We start from the raw sequence: 21,071 nt of genomic DNA, 5'->3' as shown, positions 1-21,071 counted from the left end.
ACATATACCACATCTTCTTTATCAATTCATGAATCTATGGACACTTGGTCTGCAGCCATATCTTGGCTATTATAAATAATGCTGCTATAAACACAGGGGTGCATATATCCTTTTGAATTACTGTTTTTGTATTCTTTGGGTAAATACCCAGTAGTGCTATTGCTAGATCATAGGGTAGTTCTATTTTTAACTTTTTGGGGGACCCTCCATATCGTTTTCCAGAGTGGCTGCACCAGTTTGCATTCCCACCAATAGTGCATGAGGGTTCCTTTTCTCCACATCCTTCCCAACACTTATTGTTTCTTATATTGTTGATTTTAGCCATTCTGGCAGATGTGAGGTGATATCTGATTGTGGTTTTGATTCACATTTCTCTGATGATAAGTGATATTGAACATCTTTTCATGTGTTTGTTGGCTATCTGTGTATGCTTTCTTTGAAGAAATGTCTGTTCATGTCTTATGCCCATTTTTAAATTGGATTATTTGTTTTTTTGGTGTTGAGTTGCATAGTTCTTTATATATTTTGGATACCAACCCTTCATTGGATATGTCATTTGCAAATATTGTCTCCCATTCCATAGGTTGCCTTTTAGTTTTGTTGATTGTTTGCTTTGCTGTACAGAACATTTTTATTTTGATGTAGTCCCAATAGTTTATTTTTGCTTTTATTTCCCTTGCCTCAGGGGACCTATCTAGAAAAAAGTTGCTGTGACCAATGTCAGACAAGTTACTGCCTGTGCTCTCTTCTCTTCTAGGATTTTAATGGTTTCCTGTCTCACATTTAGATGTTTAATTCATTTTGAGTTTATCTTCATGCATGATGTAAGAAAGTGGTCTCGTTTCATTCTTGTGCGTGTTGCTGTCCAGTTTTTTTCCTGACACTATTTGTTGAGGAGACTTTTTCCCATTGGATATTCTTTCCTGTTTTGTCGAAGATTAATTGACTATATAATTGTAAGTTTATTTCTGGGTTTTCTATTTGGTTCTTTGATCCATGTGTCCATTTTTTTGTGCCAATACTATACTGTTTTCATTATTACAGCTTTGTAATATAACTTGAAGTCCAGAATTGTGATGCCTCCAGTTTTGCTTTTCTTTTGCAAGTTTACTTTGGCGATTCGAAGTCTTTTGTGACTCCATACAAATTTTAGGACTGTTGGGGTGCTTGGCTGGCTCAGCTGGAGGAACATGCAACTTTTGATCTTAGGGTTGTGAGTTTGAGCCCCATGTTGGGTGTAGAGATTACTTAAAAATAAAATCTTCAAAAAATTTTCAAGATTGTCTGTTCTAGTACTGTGAAAAATGCTTTTGGTATTTTGACAGGGATTGCATTGAATGTGTAGATTGCTCTGGGTAGAATCTACATTTTAACAATATTTGTTCTTCCTATCCATGAGTGTGGAATATCTTTCCATTTTTTTGTGTCCTCACAATCTCTGTGTTTTTTTTTTAATGTTTACTTATTTTTGAGAGAGAGAGAGACAAAGAGAAAGAGGCAGAGCATGAGTGGGGGAGAGGCAGAGAGAGAGGGAGACATAGAATTCAAAGAAGCCTGCAGGTTCTGAGCTGTCAGCACAGAGCCTGACATGGGGCTTGAACTCACAGGCCATGAGATCATGACCTGAGCCGAATACAGATGCCGACTGAGCCACCCAGGCGCCCCACAATCTCTGTTTTTTAATCTGTGTATTTAGATGATTCACATTTGAAAACTATTTGCGAAATATTCTTGTTTTTAGAGCAGTTTTAAGCTTACAGCAAAATTGAGCAGAAAGTAGGAGAGTTCTCAGGTATTTTCTCCCTATTTGCAGCTTGTCTTCTGATTCTCTTGAGACAATTCACATTTAAAGTGATTACTAATATCACTGGATTAATATTCACCATACTTGTAACTTTTTCCTATTTTTATTCTTGTTCTTTATTTGTCCCCTTTTTTCTGCCTCCTCTGGTTTTAACTGAGGATTTTTGTATGATTCCATTTTAACTTGATCTCTTTTTGAAGAAAAGTTTTGCTGTTATTAGTTATATTAGTGGTTCTCAGCTGACAATGATTTTGCTCCCTAGGTGACATCTGGCAATGCCTGGAGACATTTTTCATTGTCATAGCTGTGAGAGTGTTACTGGTATTAGCAGGTAGGGGCTGGTGATGCTGCTGAATATCCTACAATGCATACTACTGTCTTCCCCAGCAAAGAATGATCTAATCCAAACTGTCAGTGGTTCCACATGTGTTCCCCTTTGTTCACTGTGTAAAAGCAGTTCTACCTCCTTCTGCTGATCAGGGTCAGTTGCCTTTTCCACAATGGCGACCGTTTCTGTCATCGGCAGGATGCTAGTGAGGAGCCGTAGCTTGTAGTTCAGTGGGAACTTGTATTCTTTGGCAAGAGTGTAGCCCGTTTGGGGACCAGAACCTTCTACCTTGCAGAGTCCAGAGTTGCAGGCATGGGAAGCACAAATTTGGTCATGGGAGAGATGGTAAATGGGCCACTCCTTCTTCTCCTCTTTAGTTTCCAGACCCTGGAGGATGTTCTGTTCCACTGCAGCTTACCCTCTTCCCCAGCTTAGCTGACCGATTGCCTCTTGGCCATCTGCACTCCAGTCTCACTTTGTGGCTCTTCAGTTCTGTCTCCTCTGTCTCCTACTTGGATTAGTTTTGCCTCCTCAGGGTGCCACTAAGCTCCTGCCACTGGGTCCCTGACTTCCCCCTCTGGGAAGCTTCACTGATTCCTCAGGAAGCTCAGACCAGCACCTCAGACTTTCCGTCTAGTGTTACTGAATGCCTCCCCAGATCTTTGCCCAGATAAAATGTCCTGAGACAATAACTTAACAAGAATAGGGAAGACTTTTGGAGGAGGAACCTGTATTGCTGAGTTTATTTATCTAATTCTTGTTATATTAATGCTTTGGTTAGAATGGGATATTTTATAGGATATACCAATAGGCCTGCTAGGACTGGTTGTTTTGTTGTTGTTGTTGTTGTTACTGTTGTTTGTTTTGAATGAATAATTATTCACAGTGCTCAAAGTTCAAAAGGCACAAAATATTCAATGAAATGTTTCCCTCCTACCTCTATTTTCCAGCCACCCAATTCCCCCCCCCTGCCCTTTTTCCAATGTTTATTTATTTTTTTGAGGGGGGGAGGGGAGGAGAGAAAGGGAGATACAGAATCTGAAGCAGGCTCCAGGCTGATGCAGGGCTCAAACTCACAGGCCATGAGATCATGACCTGAACCGAAGTCAGCCACTTAACCAACTGAGCTACCCAGGTACCCCAGTTAATTTGTGTTTTTAACTTCATTCATCTTGGAGATTTTTCCATATTGGCTTCATTAACTTTAATGTCTACATAATCATTGATAAATGCATCATAATTTATTTAACTATTCCTCTGTTGACAGACATTTAGGTTGTTTTCATCTTTTTTTTTTTTTTTTACGTTTGTTTATATTTATTTCGAGAGAGAGAGAATTCGATGTGGGGCTTGATCCCTCACACCATAAGATCATGACCTGAGCCAAAATCAAGAGCCAGGTGGTTAACTGACTGAGCCCGCCGGTGCCCCAAAGATGGTTCCATCTTTGACAAGACTGCCACAAACCTCGTTCATGAGTCTTTGTGCCAATGTGCTAGTATATGTTTACAATAAGCTCCTAAAAGTAGAATTGCTGGGTCAAAAACTATGTGTATTTTAAACTTTTGATTGATGGTGACTGACTATTCAGATAACAGGTCAAACTAGCTCTCATGGGAGGAAGTGAGGCCCCTAGAGCCAATTCCTCCTCAGTCCTCCTATGACACACATACCAGCATTGCACAGGACTCACCATTTTTTGACATTTGGTCTGACTTGCTGATACGGGTCTCAAGATGTCTCTATTGGCAAGATCTTCCTAAAGTTATATTTTATTCTATAGAAGGCGTTCATCACAATCTGCCTAGTCATGTCCCTATTGAGGTTGCGACAAAATGGAGCTAAGCAGATGACCTTATAGAGAGCATTTTGGTGAACAGGTCAACTTGTGTTTTTTGTCAAGTAGTTTGTCAAGTAGTTACTATTTGCCTAAGCAAATAATGATAGCTAACACTTGCTATGAGCCAGGCGCTGCTCTAAACCATTGTGATGTATTTTCTCAAAAATCCTGAGTTAGGTATCATTATTATTAGCTTAATTTTATACATGTGAAGGCTTAGGCATACAGGTAGACAATATTTCCTGGGTCCTAGACCTGATAAGAGATGGGGCTGGAGTTAAAACCCAGTCATTCCAGACATTCTAGGGGCACCTGGCTGGCTCAGTCAACAGAACATATGACTCTTGTTCTTGAGGCTGTGAGTTCAAGCCCCACATTGGGTGTGTAGAGTTTACTTAAAAAACAAAAACAACGGGGCACCTGGGTGGCTCAGTTGGTTAAGCCTCCAACTTTGGCTCAGGTCATGATCTTACCGTTTGTGAGTTCCATCCCTGCATGGGGCTATGTACTGATGGTGCGGAGCTGCTTGGGATTCTCACTTTTCCCCCAACCCCCACCCCTATCCTCTGCCCCTCACCCAACTTGCTTTCTCTTTCTCTCAGAATAAATAAATAAACTTTAAAAAACAAAAACAAAAACCCAGTCAATCTAGCTCCAGTCAGTAGTCCCATATTGAGGCATTTGGTTCAATGGGTAAGTTTATTTACTTATTTTTATTTAAATCCAAGTTAGTCAGCATATAGTGTAATAATGATTTCAGGAATAGAATTTAGTGATTCATCACTCACATGTAATACCCAGTGCTCATCCCAACAGGTGCCCTCCTTAATGCCCATCACCCATTTAGCCCATCCCCCCACCCAACACCCTGCTAACAACCCTCAGTCTGTTGTCTGTATTTAAAAGTCTCTTATGGTTTGTCTCCCTCTCTGTTTTTATCTTATTTTTGCTTCCCTTCCCCTATGTTCATCTGTTTTGTTTCTTAAATTCCACATATGAGTGAAGTCATATGATATTTGTCTTTCTCTGACTGACTTATTTTGCTTAGCATAACACACTCTAGTTCCATCTACAAAGGGTAAGTACATTTACAAGTAAGATGCTGTTGGGGCGCCTGACTGGCTCAGTTGGAAGAACTGGCAACTCCGGATCTCGGGGTTGTGAGTTTGAGCTCCACGTTGGGAGTATAGATTGCTTGAAAATCTTAAAAAAAAAAAAAAAAAAAAAAAAGTTATCAAATTACTCTCCAGGAAGGCTGTGACAGTCTCTGTCCCACCAGAGTGAAGGTGGAGGCCCTTTTTTCTTTCAAGCAGTATGTCTTTTTTACTTCCATATCCTGGCTGTAGAGGATATGAAAATGAAATACACCCAGCATACAGTCCAGCATAAAGTAGGCAGGTGCTCCACTGACTGCTGACTAAGAAAATGGATAGATGGATGGATGGATGGATGGATGGATGGATGGATGGTTGAAGGGGGGCAGACAAGTCTGGAGAGAGGGCGCCTAGGTGTCTCAGAGGAACCATTGCCCAGTTCGGTGCCCTACTTGGAAACTCATTCACACAAGTGTGAAGTGTTTGTTATTTTTCTGCTCTTACCTCAGCTAGCTGCTTGGGTGCTGTCGCCCCTTCTTTTAGGTATCTGCTAAAGCGTCTCCCTCTGAGAGGCCTTCCCTGACAACACTGCAGAAAATAACAATCCCCACTCCACTCTACAACTCCTTATCCCCTTACTCTGCTTTACATAGCATTTATTCCCTCTGACATCCATGTGCTGCTTTTTACTACTTCTATCTTATTGCTCGTCTTCCCTGCCTCCCCTCCCTGCAGCAACAGAATATAAACCTCACAAGAGCTTGGGCTTTGTTTTGTTCACTCATTTATCCCCAGTGCCAAGGACATTTCCTGGCATTAGCAGGCTTTCAATCAATATTTGGTGAATACGGCATTTATTATGCACTGTTCCAGGAAGTGACGGTGCAGCAGCCAGCAAGACAGAGGACCTGCCCTCAGGGCCCAACGCGAATCCTGCTGGGGGTAGCAGCCAAAGAGCTTCTCCCTACTCTGGGCTCAAGGTCCCTCGGCTTCTTTCTGAGGAAGTGTGACCAGCGGCGACGCCCTCCGCGTCTGCCGGCCACGCCCCCGGCAGCGGGCCCGCGCCGCAGCGCCCCCTGGCGGGCCTCGTTGGCCCGGCGTCCCTGCCGCGCGAGTCGGCGCCTCGCTCGGCTGCGCGCAGGACCTCCCCCCTGGCCAGGCGCGCTGGGAACCCCGGGAGCTCCCGGCCCGTTTCCTGCCGGCATTCAGACACTTCTGCTTCTGCCCCAGGCGGGAAGAGGAAGGAGGGCAGAGGGAGGGCGGAGCGCAGGGCGAGGCTGGCGGGGAAAAGGGAGGAAGGTCGGGGTTCTGGCCTCTTCTCCCACCTTGTCATCCGCAAACGTGACTTTTCAAGCGTGAGGTCTCATTTTTGGACGGCCTGGCTTCTTCCCCGGGCCCACCTCGGGTCTCATCTGACCCCCCTTCTCCGCGCGGAAGGAGGTCAGAAGGCGGGGCCGAGGGCTGTGCCAGTGTCCTCCCGGGGACCTGATGTCCCTGCCCGGTACTAGAGTTTGGGGGGTGAAAGCAAGCGGTGCCTATGCATTTGGGTCGAGTTCTACGGGTTCACGGGCACTAGGCGCGTCCCGGCGTGCGCCACGTGGGTGGACGCCCTGCCCCCAGACCTTAGGGGAAGGCAAAGCCGGCAGCAGTGGGAACAGAGGTTAGGGTGACACCTGGCGGCCGCAGGCTTCGAACCAGACATACCTTAGGGGTCACTTGCCCGAGGGATCCTGGTTTTGGGCGTCTCTTTCTAGGCCAGCCCCTAAAGCAGATCCTCAGTCTACTTCACTTAGTGGCTGGGAGCCTGGATCTTTGGAAATTTGCACGATTAGGTGGGGATCGGTTTTGAAGAGCTGAGGAATGACAAAACAGGATAGTTCTTGGTGTTGGAACTCAAGTTTCTTGCCTTCGTGGTTGCTGTAGTCTCCCTCCTCACCCCATCTATATATTTTTTTTTATTTTTCTAATTTGTAATTTTTTATTTTAGAGCGAGTTAGAGCACGAGCCGGGGAAAGGAGCGGGGGAAAGATTGAGAGAGAATCTCAATCAGGCTCCATGCCCAGCCCTGAGCCGACTGTGGGGCTCCATCCCACGACCCTGGGATCCTGACCTGAGCTGACATCAAGAGGCCGCAATCAACCCACTGAACCACCCAGGTGTTCCCTATATTGTTCTTTTTATTCTAATCTTGAAAGGGCCTTTGTGGTTATAAAAATGATGCATAGTCATTGTGAAAAAAAAAAAAAAGGAAAAAGAAAATACTGTTTCCGTTGGAAGTCCTTCCCTTCCCTTGAACATAGGCCTGTGATCCCTGGGAGTGCAGGTGTGCTAGTTCTCTTTCCCTCATCCTGGCAGGAGCCTTGTTAAGGGTCAAGTCCACACCCTTCCTGATGTTGGCAGGATTGGCCCATCCACCCCAAGGTTGGAACCCTGCTAGAGGCAGCTTTATAGCTGGTGGAGCCCTCCCGTCAGAGGGTGGCAAGGGGCTTCCTCCAAGGTTTCTCACTGTCTCTTTTTGATTAAATTTGATTAATTTTTTTGTCCTTTTTGTCCTTATAAGGTTGTTACCTACTCAAAGACCATTTTATTTTATTGTAGTAGATTTACCTTAATGTATTATTGGTAGCCACTCTTAGCGTGGGTGATTCCCTTTTTCAGTTGATGGGCCAGATCCCAGGTCTGGGGCGGGAGAAACCGAAGGTTGTGGGCCGCTCTCCTGGTTTGTTATGCTATCCTTGTTTTCTACCTTACATAGTATGTGACTATATTTGTTTGTTCCTCATAAGCCCACAAAAATAGCCAGTTCAACAATCCTGCAAATATCATGCTCCAAAACTTCGGTGTTCTCTTTCAAAGAGCTGACAATCTGGGCGTGTCATGCAGTTTATTGAGAAAGCCTGTGGGTAGATAGAGTGGGGACAAGTCTGGGTGCAGAGGCTGAGGTTCCCAGAGATTCCCACTCATATGAGGCCTAGAGCCATTGTCTCATGTGGTGGTTCCCAGGTTTTTGGAGTTCATGAGCCTGTGAAGTATCCCCTATAGTTATTGGGGAAACAACACAGACTTGCTTTGGCACATCAGGACATTGGCCAAAACAAATGTTATGATCACTTCAGAAAAGAAGGGGGTGTTTTAACACCAAGAATCTCTAAATGGAAGTTTTTCGCATTTCACTAAGGACTGGTGGAACAGGCAAGGACAGTATGGGTCCTATTGGGCATCTAGGAGCCCTGGATGATTCCCTTCACCAGGGGCTGGCTGCCGTGAGCACCCTGAGGCCTTGGTGATCAGGGAGGGACATCCACTCAGAGTGGAAGTCTCTGAAAACGCAGGCTTCACAGTATCAAGCTCCGTGTTTCACGTCCCTGCTCTGTGGCTGGGCACCATCTCTGGACTTTGGGACCTTCGGGATAGGTCTCTGTCTACTTCCCACATTGTTTTGTGGTTCTGACTGCCCACTCAATGACTAGCTGGCTAAGGATAGGCACCTTGATAGACGTGACTGCTGGCAGTCCGGCATAGTGGCCGATACTCAGCAGGTGCTTACAACATGTTTATTGCCGGAATAAAGTATACTCACTTTCCCCCTTTTGTATTTCCAATTAAATAATTAAGGAAGTACTCACTGTAAGCTACTTTAAAATGAGAGAGGAAATGGCTAATTTCATGCTGAGAGAGGAAAAATACTTGTTAGTTTTCCCACAGGCTACTTTATAACCACTTGATTTCCTTTAAGTTGTGTATTTTCTGTTGCGCAATCTACACTCCTCAAAAGAGAGGTACTCATGCCTTTCACTGTCCCACCTTCTAGAATAGGGATTCTTGGGGTGCCTGGGTGGCTCAGTTAGTTAAGCGTCTTTGACTCAAGTCATGATCTCGAGGTTCCTGGGTTTGAGCCCTGTGTCAGGCTCTGTGCTGTCAGCGCCTGTGTGATTCTGTGTCTCCCTCTCTCTCTGCCTCTCCCCCTACCCCTCAAAAATAAATAAACATAATTTTATTTTTTTATTTTTTAGAATAGGGATTCTCGGCCTCACTGCCCATTAGGAGAATGGGAGGTTAAAATATTGACACTCAGGGCCCTTCCTCTGATGAACAGAATCAGGGTCTTGGGGTGGGGGGGTAAGGTGGGGGCTGGAGGTCTGAATGTTGGTTTTTGTTTGTTTTTTAAATCAGTTTTACCAGCGATTCTAATGTGCATCCGTAACTGAGAACCCGTAGCCTAGATGCATCTTTTGGTGCTCTAGCAACTGAGTAAGAGGAAGGGATGAGGTAGGAGGAAGTTATGGACAAGGATAGGAGACTGGGGTTTCAGACCTGGTCCCCCACTTGTTGTGGTTTCTGCGGTTTAAGCCCTTGGTTTTGTCTTTTGTAAAGTGGGGATGATGATGACTGCCTATAGGGTTGTTTTGGGGATTATCTGAGTGCCTGGCACTGAGTAACAGGTTGTGATGGTTATTTTAATTACTTACTCAACTAATTTATTTTTGAGTGGGCTCTGCACCCAGCATGGGGCTTGAACTCACAACCCCGAGAACGAGTCCCATGCTGTACCACTGAACCAGCCAGGTGCCCCTGTGATTTCTTTTCTTTTCTTTCTTTTTTTTTTTTAATGTGTCACTTGTCTAGGTTACGATACCCAGCTCTTTGGTCAAACACCAGTCTAGATGCTGCTCTGTGGCTATTTTTTAGATGTGATTGACATTGAATAAAGCAGATTACCTTTCAGTAATGTGAGAGAGCCTCGAAACAGATGAAGGTCTTGGAGGAAAAGACTGCAGTCCCCTCAGGAGGAAGAAAGTCTGCTTCAGACTGCCTTTGGACTTGAGATTGCAACATGGACTCCTGCTGCAATTTCCAGCCTGGTGGTATGTATGCCTTACAGGATTCAGGATTTCAGACTGGCCAGCCCCCAAAATCTCATGAGCCAATTCCTTAAAATCTCTCACCTTTTGCACTGGAGAACTTTGACCGGTGTTCCGTAAATAATGGCTCCTGCTGTTATCATCTAACTCAGCAGTGGCTCCGGCTGGTTTGGGTTAAAAAGGCTGCAGCTTTATAGGTCAGGGCAATAGACGTTATTGTGAGGAAGTGATAGCAATGAGCTTCCACTCTGAGATTCCAGTGTGTGAAGTCCAGATGCAAAGATAAATACATGGCACAAAAATCCTTGTGTCTTTCTCATCTGAAATATAGAGGTTTCCCTCAGGAGGGGAGTCCTATAGCACATGGCACAGAGCCCCAGACTTGGGGATCGAGAGGCTTGCCTTTAGCTCCTGGCTCTGTCACCCACTTATTGTGTGACCTTGGGCAAGTCCCCTGCCTTCTCTGGTTTTTGGCTTCCTGAGGGACTTGGGCTGTGTGATGTGTGAGGGGCATTTGGTCGCAGAGCCTCTGAGTCTGGAGTTTCCTCTGGTGCTTCGACTTGCAAAGCACATTTCCCACCAGTTTGTTTACCTGCTGGAGTTTGGTTTCTGCTTCCTAAGTTGTTGCAGGTTGAGGCACTTATATTTATGCTCAGGGGAGAGGCCACATGACTGAACTGTGGATGTCCTATCCTGGCTTCAGAGGATGCCTCAGACCTCACCCCTAGCTGTCCCCAGGCTCCTAGCGGCTAGGAGGCTCCAGGACGTGGAAGAGCCTGGCTCCTATAGGTCCCTGCTGCTGGGATTCCCTTCCAAGTTTACTCACGCACACCGGACTTTCCCTTCCCTGCCAGCGTGCCCGGGAGAGGTCTGAGACCACACACAGAGGACCTAATGCCGTTCCACAAATACGCTGAGAGAAACAGCGCAGCTGTGGTCCTCTTCAAATGATACCGATTCTGACTAATCCCCATCCTACTTGATGTCAGGGCCCTTGTGACATTGGTCCCCACACATTACAGCCGAGTTGTTTGCTGTCCCTTTGGGCCTGGCATCGCTGCTGTCTCACTGCCATGCTGGTGAAGCTGGGAACCCCAGTGTAGCATGTGGCTGTTCCCTCTGAGCCTCTGCCTCCTCCCCAGGGCATCCTCAGGAACATTACTAAACTAAAGTCCACTGAGCCTTTCCCGCCGGTGGGTGTTAAGGGTACCCAGCTCTAACCCTGACTTCAGTGACTTCAGTCTCTATCTGCAGAATGCAAGACCTCAGTTTGCTGCAGAGCTATCCTGTCCCCACAGTGCCGCCCGACTCACCAGGGGAATTTTCAGAGAACTCATAAACACATTTCTCCCACCTTGGTCTGCTCTGGACTGCCCCGCCCCCTTGTGGAACTTTGCTGCCTATGAAGTCACTTGAGGGTGGTGGCTCTTCCCTATCCTGGCTTGAGACTATTTTCAATCCAGGGGGCATCTGCCAAGCCGTCAAAGTGGCAGTCCTCAAGAATCCACAGGGACCGCACAGTTGTGGTCTCACTGCAGCCGGGCTGTGACCTTGGCAGGGGTAGGAGGATGCTCCCTCCCTCGCATCAGGGTTGCATCTGGTGACCTGGGCACGGATGCGGTACTGCTGGTAGTTGGGGGCTCTTAGGACCCTCCTGATGAAGATTTCTAACTCAGCCTGTGGCTGCATAGGATCCCGGCACATATCCGTGATGACCCGACTCCTCAGACAGCCCCCACACGTTAGCTGGGAGTCTGCTGTTTGCAGTGATGGAAACTCAAGCTGCTCAAAAAAATTGTTTTAAAGGAAATTTATTGGGGCATCTGGGTGGCTCAGTCGGTTAAACATCCAGCTTCAGCTCAGGTCATGATCTCAAAGTTTGTGAGTTCGAGCCCCGCATCAGGCTCTGTGCTGATGGCTCGGAGCCTGGAGCCTGCTTCAGATTCTGTGTCTCTGTCTCTCCCTGCCTCTCCCCAGCTCATATTCCCTCTCTTTCTCTCTCTCAAAAAAAAAAAAAAATTGAAAAATTTTAAAGGAAATGTATTACTTTATATCACTGAAAACTCATGGCAAGTCTTCAGGTATGGCTGGAGCCATGAGCTCAAACAATGTGGTCAGAACTCAGTCCTTTCTTTTGTGTTGGCTTCAATCAGGCCGACTTTTTCCACTTGGCTGACCCCAAAACTTCCAGGTTTTTATCTTCCTCATAGCCACCAGTCTTGGTGGAAAGGGATCTTCCCTTTGTCTTTAGTCCCCACAAAAGTTCTGGAATTAGGTCTCCTTGGCATATAATCACTTGCCTGCTACCAAAGCAATCTGTGTGGAAGATGGGTTGAAATCAACATCCTCTCCCATGAGAATAGAGGTGGCCCCATCTGGACCACTGAAATGAGAGTGAGGGGAGGTCATTCTCCCATAGAACATCAAGGTTCTCAGGGTGCCTGGCTAGCCCAGTTGGTGGAAAGTGCGACTCTTGATCTCGGGGTTGTGAGTTTGAGCCCCATGTTGGGTGTAGAGATTACTTAAAAATAAAATCTTTAAAAGAAAAAAAGGAAGGACGTCAAGGTTCTCTTAGAAGAAGAAAGGAGAATAGATGCCAGATAGAAACAATTTCAGTGTGCGCCTCCTCTAGGCATACCTGCATTCCTGCATTGAGAACACGTGGGGCTTAAGCTGGGCCTCCCAGCTACAGCTAAATGCCAGTACAGGAGAGGTGTGAGGACTTGTCCAGTAAGAGGCACAGGTAGCAAAGGGGGTGAGAGTTCAGAGGAGAGGGTGAAGGGACTACAGCTGTATCGTAGAGCGATGCTTCTCAAATTTTAACATGCGTGTGAATTGCCTTGGATCTTGTTAAAATGTAGATTCTGATTCAAAGTCTTAGGGCAGTGGTTCTCAACCAGGGGTGATTTTGTCCCCCAGGAGACACATGGCAGTGGCTGGAGACATTTTTGGTTGTCACAGCTGAGGAAGGGAGCTACCGGCATCTAACAGGTACAGACTACTGTTGAAGAACAAAAATTCAACTCAGTAAGTATGAAGATCTAATTGGCTTTATTAAGTGATTCATGAACCAGGCAGCATTTCATTTAGCAAGCAGAAGGGAGCTCTGGGGAGTTACACAAAATTGTGAGTTTTTATGGGAAGGAGGGTGGGGTAAGAAAGTTATTAGTGAAGGAAAAGATAGGATTGTTCACAACAAGGGTAGCTTCCCTTACAGGGAAAGAGAGGGAGTCTTATTAGGTGGATTACTTCATCTTCCTTTGGGGGATGGAGAGGGCCTATGTGACATGTTACCTCATCGGTGCTTCTAATAAAATTCCTAATTGGTTGAGACATTTCTTTCTTTTCTTTTTTAAGTTTAGCTGTTGTTTTTGTTTGTTTGTTTGTTTGTCTTGACAATGACAGAAAGCACAGGGGAGGGGCAGAGAGAGAGAGAGAGAGAGAGAGAGAGAGAGAGAGAGAATCCCAAGCAGGCTCTGTGCTGCCAATGCAGAACCCAACATGGAGTTTGAACTCCCAAACCATGAGATCATGACCTGAGCCAAAGTCAGACGCTTAACTGCCTGAGCCACCCAGGTCCCCCTCTTGTTTTTTTTTTTTTTTTTTTTAAGTTTATTTCTTTATTTTGAGAGGGGGAGGGGCAGAGAGAGAGAGAGAGAGTGAGAGAGAGAGAGTCTCAAGCAGGTTCTGTGCTGTCAGCCAGAACCGGAGGAGGGGCTTGATCTCAGGAACCGTGAGATCATGACCTCGGCAGAAAGCAAGAGTCAGATGCTTACCCGACTGAGCCACCCAGGTGCCTGGAGACTTACATTTCAGGGGGAGATTGAAACTGCAGTTAGGTCAGGTAAGCCCTGGGTTTGGTGACTTGGCCTGGCCCAAGTGATGCCATTTTGGGCATATGGTTTTCTTTTTAGCACCAGGAATGTTGCTAAACATCTTCCAGCATACGGGACAGCCCTTTACAACAAAGAATCATTTGGTCCCAAATATCGGTAGTGCTGTGGTGATCTGGAGAACATGGAACTAAGGGAGGACTTTGAAGCAGAGGAAATGTCCAAGCAAAGGAACTGAAGGAGGAAAGTGTCTGGTTGATGGGGGCAAGTCACAGGCAGCCTGGCGGCAGGGGAAGGTGCACGCTGATGGAGTCTTAACACTATATATATCCTGAGTTGGAAGGAAGCCCAAAGGTTGCCCACAACTTTGCTGCTGAAAGTGTGCTCCCGAGGATCTGCAAGGGTATTGCCTGTGAGTGTTTTAGGACTGCAGGCCCCACCCTAGATCTTCTGAATTAACACCTGCATTTTCATAAGCTCTAGGTGGTTTGCATGCATGTTAAAGTTGGATAAACACTGGCCTATAGCAATTCCTTGGGATGAGTTGACTAGTTGGTACTTATTGAGCACCCACTATATGCTCAGAATTGAATTAGATAGGGTTGACTTACCTGGAGTGCACGTTTGGTTATAGAAAAGCAAAATGAATTTCAGGTGTCAGACCTAATGGGAAGTGCCCTGCCCCATCCCCACTGGGACTTCCCAAAGGGGCACATTTCAACAGTCGGGTTTTGTGGCAAGTGACTCTGTTCCCTTTCTTGGTCAGAGCCGATTGGAGCTGGGGTAGTTCATTTCCCCAGGGCAGCCACTCCAGATGCTGGCCAGGCCAGCAACCTCTCAGGTGGCTTGTCTTGGCAGGATGATCAGCCCCAAACAGAGTCACTAGTCTTGGCGATTGGAATTAGGAATTTCCAAAAGAGGTTGTCAATTTGCAGAGGAAGTGGGACTTGGAGGGGCCTCAGTGGCCACTAAATCCAGGAGGGACCCAGTTGAGAAAGTAGAGACTAGGGGGACATGCTGAGAAGCAGGGAGCCCCTGGGGGAGACCAGGCAGTCCAGGAGAGACAAGGCCAGACCACAGAGAAACCTCTGATCTTGAGGGTAGTCTGGTCTCCAGGCCACGGAATTGAGTCCCTTTTTCTTTCCCCAAAGAAATTTCAGAGTCTAACTAAAACACTATCATTTGACAATTGTCATTTAACTAATTTACTTAAGTCTATAGACATAGGGGCGCCTGGCTGGCTCAGTCAGTGGAGCACGTGATGCTTGATCTCTGGGTGTAAGTTCGAGTCCCACATTGGATGTAGAGATTACTTAAAAATAAAATCTTAAAAAACTATAGACATATTTAAAGAAGAGTAATAATATTCCAAGTGTGCATGGCGGCAGGGAGGAAAATTTCAAATTGCTTTCACTTGAGCTCACATTCATTACTTTTTTGGTATATTTCCCTTTAAGATTATGGTGCTAGCTGCCCCCCAGCCAATTCCCCCTCTCCTTCTTCAGAGAACCCTAATTTTGTTCAGGGATGCAGGTTTAGGGATGCAAGTCAAATACTGCAGAGACCCTGGCTCCACTCTGGGCCAGACCCCAATTTGTCTGAGCCAGCCACAGTGGTCTCATTTTTTTGCCAGCAAATAGGAACAAGCGTGTGGCTCAGCCTTGGCCCATGAGATGAGCAGGGAGGTCTGCTGAGGGCTTCTGGGAAAGTGGTCCAGACTCCTAAGAGAGAGCCTCAAAGAAATGGGTCCTTTTCCCATTGGACATTTTATTTTTTATTTTATTTTTTAAAAATGTTTATGTACTGGGGCGCCTGGGTGGCTCAGTCGGTTAAGCGTCCGACTTTGGCTCAGGTCATGATCTCATGGTCCGTGGGTTCAAGCCCTGCGTCAGGCTCTGTGCTGACAGCTCAGACCCTGGAGCCTGCTTCAGATTCTGTGTCTCCCTCTCTCTCTGACCCTCCCCCACTCCCACTCTGTCTCTCTCCCCTCAAGAATAAATAAACATTAAAAAAATGTTTATGTATTTTTGAGGAGAGAGAGAGAGAGAGAGCGCACATGGGATGAGGGGCAGAGAGACAGGGGGACAGAGGATCCAAAGCAGGCTCTGTGCTGACAGCAGGAAGTCGGATGCAGGGCTCAAACCCACAAACCATGAGATCATCACCTGAGCCGAAGTTGGACACTTAATGCTTAACCAACTGAGCTACCCAGGTACCCCTATTTTTTAAAATTTTATTTTAGAGGGAGACAGAGCATGAGTGGGGGAGAGGGGCAGAAGGAGAGAGAGAGAGAGAGAGAGAGAGAGAGAGGGAGAATCTGAAGCAGGCTCCACGCTGAACCAACATACGGTTCCATCCCATGACTTGGATCATGACCTGAGCTGAAATCAAGAGTCAGACATTCAAGTGACTGAGCCATCCGGGAGCCCCTCCCATTGGACATTTTAAAATCTAAATGTGATGCTTGGACCTGCTATAGTCCACAGAGGTAAAAGCTAACAAGTAGCAGGGCTCCTGCTCAAGTCTTTGAGTGACTGTATCCAGAGCCTGGAGCCACTAACCTCAAAGTCTTCTCTTTTGTGAGATAATAAAGCCCTCACTGTTTAAATTCTTAAAGTGATTTGGAAGTATTGTAATTGATGCAGAGATACAGCAGGTTATTAATCACAACTAGATTAATATAGTCCTGAATCAGAACAGATTTTAGCGGTCATCTATCAATGCAATTCTACTCTAAGCTCACACAGGGAGAGGGCATGAATGTGATGTCACTTCTGTTCCAAGGCTAGTATTTACAAGATGCGTGCATGACCTTGCACAAGTTATTTAAGTTTGTTCAGCCTAACTTTTCTCATATAATAATAGGAAATATAATATAGTTTATGGGAATTCAGTGAGATAACATTGTATTAGGTCTGTTATAGACTAGGTACCCAGTAAAAAGTAGCTGTTATGGTTATTATCCAGATGAAAAAGGTTTGGCCTTTGCTTCAATGATATCATAATGAAGAAGTATGTAAAAGACAAGCAGCTATTAAATACAAAGCAAGATGAAAGTGAGTGAAGTTGTAGGAATCTAGGGATGCATGATATTAAGAGTTCAGAAGTAAGAAAAGCTTGATGAACAAAAGGGGAGTTGGGATGGATGATAGTTTTTTATTTATTTTTATAATGTCCTGGATTTTTCACATTCCCTGCAAAAAATATTGCCTATATAATCACACAAAAGTTATTAAAATATAGTATACACTCAACAAACGATTAACATTTTTTAATGTTTATTTTTGAGAGAGAAAGAGACAGAGCATGAGCAGGGGAGGGGCAGAGAGAGAGGGAGACACAGAATGGGAAGCAGGCTCCAGGCTCTGAGCTGTCAGCACAGAGCCTGACACGGGGCTCAAACCCACAAACAGTGAGATCGTGACCCAAGCTAGAGTCCCACACTTGACCAACTGAGCCACCCAGGCACCCCTCAACAATTTAAAGGAAAGAAACAAATATCAAAGATCCCACTGCAATGTGTTCTTTCTTTCTTTCTTTCTTTCTTTCTTTCTTTCTTTCTTTCTTTCTTTCTTTCTTTCTTTCTTTCTTTCTTTCTTTCTTTCACTTATTTTGAGAGAGAAAGAGGGAGAGGGAGGGACAGAGAGAGAGGGACAGAATCCCAAGCAGGCTCCATGTTGTCAGTGCAGAGCTTGACTCCCCCAGGAACCATGAGAACATGACCTGAGCCAAAATCAAGTCTGTTGCTCAACCGACTGAGCCACCCAGGTGCCCCTGTTCTTTCTTAATAGTGAAAAATTTGGGGGGGGGGGGGTGCGTGGGTGGCTCGTTGGTTAAGTGTCTTTTTTTTTTTTTTTTTTTTAAGCTTATTTATTTTTTGAGAGAGAGAGAAAGAGAGAGAGAGAGAGCGGGCAGGGGAGGAGCAGAGAAAGAGTGTGAAAGAGAATTCCAAGCAGGCTCTGTGTTGTCAGAGCAAATGCCGCCGATACCGGGCTGGAACTCACGAACCCATGAGATCATGACCTGAGCCGAAATCGAGTCTAAAGCTCAACGGACGGAGCCACCCGGGCACCCAAGTGTCCGTCCGCCCCCAAGTGTCCGTCCGCCTCTTGATCTCAGCTCAGATCTTGATCTTGGGGTTGTGAGTTCAAGCCCCACGTTGGGCTCCGCGCTTGGCGTGGAGGAGCCCTCTGAACCAACTTCCACTGAAGAGATGAGGCCTGGAAGTGCCCTCCGAAGGGCAGTGTCTGACCCCAAGGAGCACCTCCAACGGGGTGATGGCAGGAACCGTGCCTGCCAAGCCGCGGAGGTGAGCTCTTTGGACGGCCTGGGTCGGATCCCGCCACCGGGGCCATCTGCCATCAGGGTGGGGAGGGATGAGTCTCTGGGTGTCGCGGCGCAGGGGCGGGTCAGCTGCGTCCGGTTAGCTGGGACAGGCTCCGCAGCGTAATGGGGACCATGCCCGCGCTAATGGGAAGCAGCCGCGGCGCGGGGCCGAGCCTCTTCCTCCCGCCCCGCCCCAGGGCGGCCGGGATAAAACGGAAGCGCCGCGAGAGGCGCTTTGATTCCAATACGAAACAAATTATTCCTCCCGGAATGGAACAAAATAAGTCAGAGTGGAGTCTCACGGCCGTCATTCCTCCCCGCGAGGCCACTGCCTGCGGCCCCGGGCCTGCAGACCCCGCGACACTTGGCAGGGACCGCGGACTGGGGGGCAGCTCGGCTACACGGTGGGGACGTTGCAGTCCCCGGCCTCCGGGCCGACAGCCTGCGGGGGGGGGGGGGGGGTTCCTAATCCTTTAAGTCAGCTAGGCACCCCGCTGCTGGGCTGGCTCCTGGATGAGCTGAAATCAGCTCCCCGCCAGTGGTCCTCACATTTGGGTAAGGGAGCCTCAGAGTCTCCTGGAGGGCTGGTTAAAGCACGGATTGCTGGGGCCCCTGGGTGGCTCAGTCGGTTGGGTGTCCGACTTCGGCTGAGGCCATGATCTCACAGTTCCTGAGTTCGAACCCCGCGTAGGGTTCCGTGCTCTCAGCTCAGAGCCTGGAGTCTGCTTCGGATTCTGTGTTTCCCTTTCTCTGCCCGTCCCCTGGCTCAACTCTCTCTCTCTTTCTTGAAAATAAACGTTAAAAATTAAAAAAAAAAAAAAAAAAGAACGAGCCCAGATTGCTGAGCCCCACCCCCAGAATTTCTGATTCTGCAGGTGGAGTGGGGTCTCATAGTTTACGTTTTCCAGATAATGCTGATGCTGCTGGTCCACAGACACCACTTTGAGAATCACTTGGTAGATATGAATATGCCTAGCTTCACTTTCCTTTGGAGCCTGTTTTTGATTGACCACCTTTGTCCAGCAGTGTACCAAGCAAGTCCCACTCCAAAGCTCAGGGGCTGGAATTTCCCAGCAGCATGTGTAGGTAAGTGGGTGAGTGCTGAAGGCCTTTGAAAAACACTGGTGGGGCACCTGGGTGGCTCAGTCAGTTAAGCAACCGACTTCAGCTCAGGTCATGATCTCACGGTTTGTGGGTTCGAGCCCTGCTGCCATCAGCATGGAGCCGGCTTCAGATCCTCTGTCTCCCTCGCTCTTTGCCCTTCCCCTGCTCATACTGGCTCTTGCTCTCTCTCTCTCCCTCCCTCCCTCTCTCAGAAATAAACATTAAAAAAAAACTAAAAAAAAAAGAAAAACACTGGCAACTAACTGCCCTAGGACTCCAGGCAGGGTGATGTTTCTCTCCATATCCCCAGCCTCCAGAGAGGCCCCTGGTTCTGTGTCATTGTGCCTGGGCTGTGAGTCATCTCTGACAGGGAGAGTCTGTGGGGGTGGGGTGGGGTGGGGGAGGGGTTATAGGGGGTGGGTGGTGGGGAGGACAGTGGCAGTAATTCTTGCTGGGGTGACATCTGAGGTCATGGAACCTGCTTAGAGATCTAAGAGCCTGGAAGAGGTTAGACTTACTCTGTGTTTCAGGAGTGGGCTATCTGGGACAAGTAAGTGCCTTCCCTCCTTGCATTCCCTAGAGTGGACCAATGGCTCTCAAACTTCAGTGTGGATCAGAATAACCTGGAGGCCTTGGGTTGCTGTCCCCACCCCCTAGAGTTGCTGATTCAGTGTGTCTGAGGTGGTGCTGAGAGTTTGTATTTCAAACAAGATCCCAGGTGATACTGATGGTCTGGGCTCCACACTTTGAAAAGTGCTACCTTAGGCTGTTTTTGGCATCTCCAAGCCCTTTCTGTACCTCAAAGTGGTCATGGTATGTATGCCCAGCCTGTACAGCCTGCATCAGCCACTGGCCTTTGTGTGACTGCCTTTCCCAGTTTTATGAAGGCAATTTGGTCTTGCCGTCTGTGCTACCTGGTGCTGGGGCCAGGAAACAGTTCTCAGGGTGGTTCAAGCTTGGGAAGAGCAGCATCCCCCAACTCCCACCCCCATTCCTGCATTCAACCAAGCATGACAGCTCCCTTTTCTGTCCTGTCATCCTTTCCCTCTCCCATTTGCTTGAGTCCCAGCCCTGGGCCAGGCTGGAAAGAACAGGAAGCTGAGAAAGGGATCCCTTTCATATGCTGTTGGGATCCATGCAAGGCCAGGCCTAGAGGGGTCGCTGTTGCACTTCTGCCAGTGACTGGATCTCTCGGAGATGATACTTCTCTTTTTACTCTGTGCCTTGCACATCATAGCTGTTTATGAAATATTTGCTGTTTGGCTGATAAATTGTTTGGGAATTCACCAGGAGGGAAAACAAGGCAAAACAAAATGAAGACACTCCTCAAGCTTGCCATGAACTAGGACAAAGTTTTGATCATTGTTAGCTAGCTTGATGAAGGAGGCACAACCTCTCCTCTTTGGCCTCCTGTGTCAGACGCTCCTGGGTGGGAATCCTGAAGCACAGGCCTGTGGGCATGAGCAAACAAGGTCAGTGCGATTCAACGTTGGGAGCTTTCAGATTGCCCCAACAAGCTGGAGACCTTGGAAAAGAAGGGGCAGGTGGTCTATGGGGGGGGGGGGGGTGTCTGGGGTCAGTCAACCAAAGCCATGGGGAGGCATCCTTTGTTCTAGTGGTTTAGGATCTCTAGAAAAGGCACGTTTCTTTAGAAATGTAACTGAACATTTATATCAAGAGGTTTAGAAAATGTTAAATGTTAGTAATCATGGCATTTGAAATTTGGATTAAGATGTCACTTTCCAATTTAGATGAAAATCAGCCATATGCAACCCATTAGGTTTTAATAATTATCCTCTTAATTAGTTGTATTTTTGAGGCTGTGTATTTAAGAAATGGCTAAATTGGCTATAGGTTTCCTATTCGGTTATTTCTATGAT

General features: G+C 46.9%; 1 long non-coding RNA gene across 1 annotated transcript; it reads right to left on the bottom strand.

Annotated features, from left to right (window-relative positions):
• Positions 1–4,974: 4,974 nt before the first annotated feature.
• Positions 4,975–11,357, bottom strand: LOC123380115. Its single transcript, XR_006585465.1, has 3 exons — positions 9,786–11,357; positions 6,771–6,919; positions 4,975–6,343 (listed from the first exon to the last, which is right to left on the bottom strand). It is a non-coding gene; the product is annotated as an uncharacterized LOC123380115 (long non-coding RNA).
• Positions 11,358–21,071: the final 9,714 nt, after the last annotated feature.

The sequence above is a fragment of the Felis catus genome, chromosome C2, assembly GCF_018350175.1.
Source record: "Felis catus isolate Fca126 chromosome C2, F.catus_Fca126_mat1.0, whole genome shotgun sequence".
In the NCBI taxonomy this organism is placed as follows: Eukaryota; Metazoa; Chordata; class Mammalia; order Carnivora; family Felidae; genus Felis; species Felis catus.
This window is presented reverse-complemented; position numbering and strand designations above follow the sequence as displayed.